Source organism: Sinocyclocheilus rhinocerous, unplaced genomic scaffold (genome assembly GCF_001515625.1).
Source record: "Sinocyclocheilus rhinocerous isolate Xijiao unplaced genomic scaffold, SAMN03320098_v1.1 scaffold3059, whole genome shotgun sequence".
In the NCBI taxonomy this organism is placed as follows: domain Eukaryota; kingdom Metazoa; phylum Chordata; class Actinopteri; order Cypriniformes; family Cyprinidae; genus Sinocyclocheilus; species Sinocyclocheilus rhinocerous.
Genome location: NW_015632728.1, coordinates 183,092 through 192,405, shown reverse-complemented (window position 1 = coordinate 192,405; position 9,314 = coordinate 183,092).

Below are 9,314 nucleotides of genomic sequence, written 5' to 3'. Positions count from 1 at the left end.
ATATCTACAGAAATGGGACTTTTTGCCCAAATGGGCAGGAAGAACAACTGTTCCGATGATAGAGAGCGAGACACAGATAGAGAGAACCCTTCCCTCCATCACTACATCCATTACTTCTGTCACACTGTCCACTCTGTCCATACTGATGTCTCTGCACCTGCGCCTGCTTCAGAGTCTTTCAGCACCCTTCTTTTCCTAATTTACATTCTCCTCTCATTGCACTATTTCCCCCCCAATTTCAACTTATATACACATATACACTCTTAAAATATAAAGGTCTCAAATGGCGGTTTTTGCAGCGCTGCCATGGAAGAACCATTCTGGGTTCCTTAAAGAACCTTTCAGTGAACAGTTCTTTCTTAATGTGAAGAACATTTTTATATTCTAAAGAAGCTTTTGCTAACATAAGGAACCTTCTGTGAAATGGAACGATTCCATGAATGTTCAAGATTCTTTATAGAAGCATTGGTGCCAAATAAGGAACCTTCATTTTTCAAGTGTATGTCATCGTAAATTATTAAAGAAATTACATATATTAATATTAGTATGGAAACATCTTTGTAATTTTGGTTGTTTTTGTAAGTTGCATCTGTTTGGCCAAATGCTGTAAAAGTACATGTCATGTATCTGCTGAAAATAAAGCATCAGGTGTGAATTTACACATTTTTAGCTTATTAATATCAACTAGGCCATGCCGACATTGCTTGATATAACCTTCCTAGAGAGTCTATTCTCATGACCTAATTAATATTAATGAGTCGGGGTGAGCTGAGCCCTGGACTTGGTTCTTCTAACATCAAGCTCATTTGATTTGTCCATCAAACCATTAGGTTCAGGTTTCACACATTTGCTTGTTTTAAGGAGTTTAGAGAGAGTCTGCTAAGCACAAATGTAAACTTATTTGCACAAGAAACATAAGAAACTGGACAAAATAGTGTGAATATTTGACAGCAAATTAAAATAGTGCATCCTCCTCTCGAAGATTTAATGAAAATTATACTGCAAAAACACTTGATAAACATCATGCACTCTAAAATCAAACACAGACATTTTCTAAATGTTAGTTAAATGAAATAAAACATGTTATTTAAGCTGTAAGCTGGGGTATTTTCAATTACTTTTTAAGAAAATGCATTCATATAGGATATATAATTTGTAAGCACAGCAAATGAACATTTAAGAAACATCAGTCAATCATGCATTTTCATTTAAGAAACATCAGTCAATCATGCATTTTTTTTTTTTTAAACAGAACATATATAATTAGAACACAGATCACAACAGATCACAGTAAATAAATAAGTAAATAAATAATTTATTTACACACTAAATAACTTCAGGCCCTCACGACCAGTTTCTTCGCCCATGCCATCAGACTTCTCAAGACTCAGAAACTGGACTGAAGGAACACACACATACACACATGCATATACACACACACACACACAACTGAGCATCCTCCATCCTCTTTACAATTTTTTTGCACGTTTATGCTGCTACAATACTTATTATACTGTATATTGGCTGCTACTCTTACAATGGCATGCGAAAGCTTGGGAACCCCTTGCAGAATCTGTGAAAATGTGAAAGCACACCTATTAAAAAATGTTCCAACGTTCACTGATGCTCCAGAAGGAAACACGATGCATTAAGAGCTGGGGGGTGAAAACTTTTTGAATTTGAAGATCAAGGTAAAATGTACTTAATTTGTCTTCCGGGAAACATGCAAGTACCTTCTGTTGCTTCCGAAAGGCAGTACTAAATAGAAAGAAAAAAAAGATCAAGGAAAATTGTACTCCATTTGTCTTCCGGGAAACATGCAAGTATCTTCTGTTGCTTCCGAAGGGCAAAACTAAATGGAAAAAAAAAAAGATATTTCAACAAAATAGGAAAAATTTGGACATCCTCATCCTGTTCAAATGTTTTCACCCCCCTCTTAATGCATGGTTTTTCCTTCTGGAGCATCAGTGAATGTTTGAACCTTTTTTAATAGTCGTGTTTGAGTCCCTCAATTGTGCTCAGTGTGAAAAAATGGATCTCAAAATCATACAGTCACTGCTGGAAAGGGTTCAAATATGCAAAAGATGCTGGAAAACTGAAGAATCTGCAGGAGCTGGAGGATTTTTCTGAAGAACAGTGCTCAGTTTAACTGTTCAGAACAAACAAGAGAATCATGAACAACCATCACAAAACAAAAAACAGTCGTGGATCATCCAGGTAACCACACACAGTATTAAGAACCAAGGGTTCCCAAACTTTTGAATGGGGTCATTTTAATAATTTCAGCTATTTTTTTGTCTTGTGGAATAAATGTAAGCATCTTTTATGTAAAATATCTTACTCAGGACAGTACTAAATAAAAAAAAAATAACATGCATTTTGTATGATCTCTCTTATTTTGTTAAAATTATTCACATTTTCACAGATTCTGCAAGGGGTGCCCAAACTTTTGCATGCCACTGTATGTTTATACTACTTCAGCTACTTATATTGTACTCTTTGCACTATTGTCACTAGGTTCTGGTTCTGGTTCTCTAGGTGTACTGTTTGGCGCAGCACTAGGACTGTGCCCATTGTCTGTCCCAGTAGTCATTGTACTGTCTTGTGCTGTCTGCACATGTTTGCACTTGTACACTTTAAGTATATTTTAATGTAGTCCCTTGAAGTTCTGTGTTTGTCTTATGTAGCACCTTGGTCCTGGAGAAACGTTGTTTCGTTTCACTATGTACTTGTATATGGTTAAACTCCACTTGACTTGAAATATCTATTTAATATTTTTGTTATGTACGAAAGAAAACACATTTTTCATATTCAACAGAACTGAATTATGGGCTGGTCATTGAGATATTATTGGTCATTAAATGCGTCTGTGAACAAAAAAGAGTAAGAATAATGAGGCCTGAGATTAAGAAGATGCTAAAAGTTACTTAAATGTATTTAAAGTCAGTGAGTTCCATCAATTTGACTTTTTTGCCTTTATATGAGACGACAGTTGAGTAAGTGATTGAGAGTGGGATTGAAGCACTGTTGCACTTTTGAAAGCTATGGCAAAATGTAAAATGTTTTAATCTATTAAATATTATAAATCATGTTGCCTTTGACCAGAGTGATTTGCTGAAAACAAAATGCGGATGGTGAAAGGTAATTAATAGTCAATGGGATCACGGCTTGCACGTTAGTCTCACCCATTGCCATGCATGGTCTTGCATGGTTATGATGTCTATGATTACACAAAATAAACTTCTTAGAGATTTTTTTAAGAAAAATGGGGGGAGAGGTTAAGTAATTAATTCGAAGAAAAAAAGAGGGCAACTATTTCATGAAGTGATTTTGTACTAATTTGTTAGATTTGATTCATAAGAAAGCATGCAATTTTTAAATAAAAAAATAAGCATGAAAGTTCACCCCTAACTATTAAGCAGATTGCATGAAAACAAATTAGTCATCGTTTTGCCAAAAAGTAAAACAGTTATGAATCACCATGAGATTGAAATGTCTCCCTCACATCCTTGGCTGCAAGTGAGCGGCATATACATACAAATACCACACGCAAAAGCCTCCTTTAAATATTGTTGTGTCTATTAGCACATGGTTCTGTTTGCGTACATATTCTTAAATCACCCATATGGCCACAAATTTTGCATGCAATTTGTTAGACTGCGCAAGTAGTAGATCACAGCCTAAACATACTAAAACCAGCCAGATGGAGTCTTTTGTGTGATCAGACGGAGAAAAAAAGAACTATGATAAATGCATTTTGAAATTAGTTTTGATGCATTACAGTACTGTAAAATATGCGCCTGCCCTCAGTCACAGCAGCAGATTCCACTGCATCCAGCACGTCCAATCAAACCATCCAGTATTTAAATGTCTGGAGACTATTGAAAGGCCTCTTATCAGATCTCAGACCGACCAAAACGTAACTCAAACAATCAAGCAATTGTCAGATGGCCAGACAGAATTAAACAGAAACTGTGCACAAACGTCCTCTTTGTGTGCGAGTGCCCACAGTTGTGTGTGAGAGCCTTCGTTTTTGCCTTCCTCACTTTCCTAACGGTTCCTTGACCATTTATCATTTATTGTGATGTCTGCCATCATATAACATAGTGCAAGATGAGAGCATTGATCCCAGTTGAGTCTTCAGACATGTTAAGCGATATAAGCTGGCAGACATTGCTGCGTTGTTGCTGCTCTTAAACACACTCTATCTGAATGAAAAATGCAACTTCTGCAAAATGCATCGGCCACATCAGCCAAAAATGTATGCTTAATAAAAAAGGGCAGCTAATGGTTGGCATAATGGCAGTATACTATAATGTAGGCTATGGGATGATTAGAAGAGTTAGAACAGAGTTCACACCTTTTTTTTTTTTTTCCTTTCTTCTTTTCCATTTTGCGTATACTGTCTTTTCAGTCAATGCCTTTAAAATGTAAATTCATTGCTAAGCCTCCCAACATTTTCAGTATAACAATGCAATGCAATACAACCCAACTTCTCTTGGGTTCCTGTAATTATCACCAAATAGTGTAACATTTCATAGATATATCACAAACCAATTGCAAGAGTCACACAAACAGCTAATCGAGCACTTGATATGCTTATTCTTTGTCACAGACACCAAAATAATCATATAAGAGTTAACAGTGCAAATGTAAAAACTAATGTTAATATATCTAATGAAACACACAATAGTCAATAGCATGCATTTTAATGTAAATTTAAGTAAATGTATGCTTGGTAGAATCACATTTTACGCAAAATACATACAAATACTCATATGATCATGTTGTCCAGTGTAGGATATTTTTGTGGCCTATCTAGTGATAATGGGATCCGTCTCCCTCTCTAGCTCTTAGGGTATATAGAGCATTAGGACACGCATCTACATCAACACAGCTTCCCATGATTTGGGTCGAAGCATTTAATATTTAAGTGTGCCATTTTAACATTACACTCTATATTTAGCTTCGCTGGCATGTTAGAGCAGGTCAGAGGAAGATAAGTGGAATAAGAGAAAAAATACTGAATGCATTCATCCAAATCATACATTCATTCAGAAGTCTCCTCATCCTTCTTACATCACTGTTAAATGTCTGAGCAAAGAAGCTTGTTCATCTTTGCCAAACTGATCATTACATTTTTGTTGAGTTTCAACATTGGTGCAAATTTGTGTGCATTTCTTAGATCTTCTTTGATAGTGTTATCTCACACAGCAGTTGGTGTTCGTGGCATTAAGCTCAGTTTCCCACAGACACTCGCAGCACTTTTATTGATTTTTGACTCAGAAATGCTAAGACATACACATACTAATTTTGAGTGCTGTTCTTTCTTGCATTATCTTTTGCTTGAGAAATCCTTATATTTCATCAGAAACTATACTGTATGTCTCATGTTTTGATGCATGAAGAGATAAGTCTGTACTGTAAGTACACATACAATGGCAAAGTAATCTCATGTATTTCTGTGTTTCTACCACATGTACATTTATGTATGTTTGCACAGACACTAAAGCAATAAGCACCACAATATTGACAACATCTAAACCTTACAGGCACTCCTGTTCTCATTTCATCTATGAATATTTAATTCATGGAATTATTCGGTTGACTCTATTGAATTTAGTATCAATGATTTTGTGTTTTCAATCTCATTCTAAATGTTACATTCTGTGAAATGTTACATTTACATGACTGTTCGAATTCACATAATTTAAAACAAAACTACACTTTAAAATCTTGACATAAATAACATTTCAGTCATTTTTAACCATTATTGATTCATTCATTTTGAAAGTCACGCACCATCTCATGCACTGCTTTTTAGTTTTTTGATCATTCATAAATTCATAAATTATTGCAGATACACACTTGTCAGCCTCTTACGTTTTTCTGTATACTGTCGATCTACATGATGGTATACTGTAACTTAAATTATTGTGACAGTACATTTTTCTGCCAGGTTTAATTTTTAAACAATTACATATTATTATATAAGTACTTTTAGGTTTAAAAGATTTATATGAATACTGTATTTCTATAAAACGGTAAAAATGTCACTATGTAAAAGTCTATATGATATAAATGATTTATAAATATTTTACATTTCTATATTTGTACATAATACTTATTACATTTTAGATGCTGTCAGCGTGTCCATATTGTTTGCTTCAGAATCTTCCCAAACGTACAAAAAATATGTTTTTGCATCTGTAAATGTTAGCTATGAATCTCTACGATCTATGTATCTGCATATAAAGATGTACTTAAGTGGGTCAAAAATACGGTGAGCTAATTGCATTTAACATGGAATTAAGTGTCATAACACATTACACTCAGTTCACGCTTAAGTATATATTATTTTAAGCATATTCTTAAACAAAGCTAAATGGTACTTTTTTAACCTTTTTTTAGGAGCATGCAATTGTAGCGTGTGCCCTAATATACTCTGATATATCTGAAGCAGGTTCAGCCTCTCATAGATTGTTTATGAGTAATGACTTTCACCAGAGTCACACCTCAGGCCAAAACCAATCAAATGAACCCAACAAGCGCATGTGTTACTGAGAGGATGAGAAAAGACATCATCACACCACAGCCGAACAAATGCGTCAAAGTGCAAGACACCATTGTGCAGTTACGCACATTACCGTCACTTTCACAGGGTCAAGAGCTGCCGTCAAAAGCCATGCAGTCGTACCCTTTGTTGTGCATGCTTACGTAAGATATCTCTGCTCTTCCTATTCTTATTCCACTCCCTCCGTTCTCATTTATTATCAACGTATCCCTAGAGCCTGGAGAGCAACCCTTCCCCCCATCCTAAATGAGAGAGAGATTGATAGAGGCACTACAGTGCATTTCACATTTTCCTTGCCACCTTGAACACCAGCAGCAGCAGTAGCAGCGCTTGCGGAAATAACTTCATTGCAAATCATATGTGCAAACTTCACGATCCTCGTTTTCATGAATCTACACAAATTCCATAAAATGTGAAAGAAATCCTTACCCTTTTTAAATGGGGTTTTCTTTGCTCATTCCCTCATATTCTTTGTCTCCATGTCCTCTGTCTGTCTTCATCTAGTGCACATCCTCAGCAAAGGTCTGCGGTGGCTCGGTTGTGTGTGTGTCGATCTGTATGCGTGTGCATGTATGCGAATGCAAGCCAGCGATGACGTGCAGACGTGTGAAGCTAGCAGAGCACGGTTTCAACCTCAGACATCACTTCCTCTGTTTCACGATGTGCTTCCCTTTACTGTGTTGACACATCCTCTTCTCTGCCTCTCTGTTACTTGTGTCCTCTGCACAAACCACACATGCAAACGCAGTATGGGCCTTGGATAGAAACAATTTTCATTTAGACACTGCTCAATTTCACAGTTGGCATTGAATTATACACTGAAATAGTATTCCAGTAATCTTCGAAAAATCATTTTTACAGCGTACAGCAAAATGGGCGGTTTGGGCAAGCTTGTGTCAAAAAAACACTGATCTTACCTTCCAGATTTCATCTCAGCTCCACATAAACACCTTCGTCTCTTCTCCTCACGCCAGCATTGTTGTGATCTCTCTGCTCGCTTTTTGCTTCACCCAAATATATTAATACAGAAATGCAATCCACCGTTGACAGCTTGCTGTAAGAAGCTCACATCCTGCTGTTCCTACAGGGACAGGTTGAATTGCTTTCTGTCTTTTTTCTGCCCCTCTAGCATGCCGTCTTTAATACCCATTCACATCAAACTAAAGCCGGCCCCTTCCTCCGCCCCGCAAACGCTACTGCTCTCCACCCCCTCCTGTCTTTTCTCTCCTTCACCCTCTTGCTTGGATATCTCTTGCCCTCTGGCTCCTCAGCCTCCTCCTCACTGTAGCTACAGTAATCCTTTTTCTAGCCTAATATATGGATGATTAGAGAGACTAGATTCGTATGGACTAGAAATAAGGGTCCCAAAAGGGGGGTTTCGCAGCGATGCCATTTTGGTTTTCTTAGTGTGAACATCACTAAATCAGTCATCTAAAGAATCTTTTTTCACTCGGAATGGAAAGATTCCATGGATGTTAAAGATTCTAAATGGAACCATCAATTCCAATAAAGAACCTTTAATTTTTAAGTGTATATCCAATTCTGAGCATTTTTGTGCTTGCACCATTGGGAACGGGTGTGTGAATGCATGTAGAGTGTGTGTGCATAAGCCTAAACACTCCTGACTCACATCAGCACACACATACACAGTCATTCAGGATGTGATATAATGACTAGAATTGGGAGCGGCTCTCCTCTAGATTCAATATTACAGAGAGGACTCTCCTATGGCTTGGCCATCTGGCAGCAGAATGTGAGGTGACCCTCCCTGATACTAACCCAACACCACAGATGCAGGGCAGGAGTGATTTGGGGGTTGGTCGATGTGCTCCACACACACATATATAAAGCCTTTTTGTTTGACTCCCAAATTACAATATTACTGTAAGACAGATGACTAGAATTGGGAGCGGCTCTCCTCTAGATTCAATATTACAGAGAGGACTCTCCTATGGCTTGGCCATCTGGCAGCAGAATGTGAGGTGACCCTCCCTGATACTAACCCAACACCACAGATGCAGGGCAGGAGTGATTTGGGGGTTGGTCGATGTGCTCCACACACACACATATATAAAGCCTTTTTGTTTGACTCCCAAATTACAATATTACTGTAAGACAGGAACGTATGAGTTGGTTCTATTCTTTGCTAAAATATATATATCAGAAAGATTTGTTTATTTTAATAAATTATGTATATTCATTCAGAATGCTTTTCTTACTGAAACCTTGCAGCTGAAGGAACCACAATCAGAGCTCTTCTGGAGCTGTGATATTTGTTTTAACTAAAACTCTGTCACGCTTGTACAACAACGAGGAGCGTGGAACGAGGAGACTTCATAGTTAACAGTCTTTAATCCTTCCAACAGGGGATACACAGGGCTACCAGGAACACATGTAGCACAAGACGAACATTCAATATCGGACAAGGGAGAATGGCACAGGCTAGAACTTAAATACAAGGGATAATTGGGGAACACAGGTGACATCAATGGAACATAAATCACACTAAACGAGGACAGGAACTTGACCAAATAAGGAAACACAGGAAGGACTATGGGGAAAAACAGGTACAAAAGTCTGACATAATCACCCCCTTCCTGAAGGTGCGTCCTCACACTGGAACAACAACAGAAGGGGGGGCACGGGTGGGAACTAAGGAGGAGGCTCGGGAGGAGGACGGACACCCGGGAGGGGGCCGGCAGACAGAGTCCAGGGAGGAGACGATGGAGGGAGGAGCCAG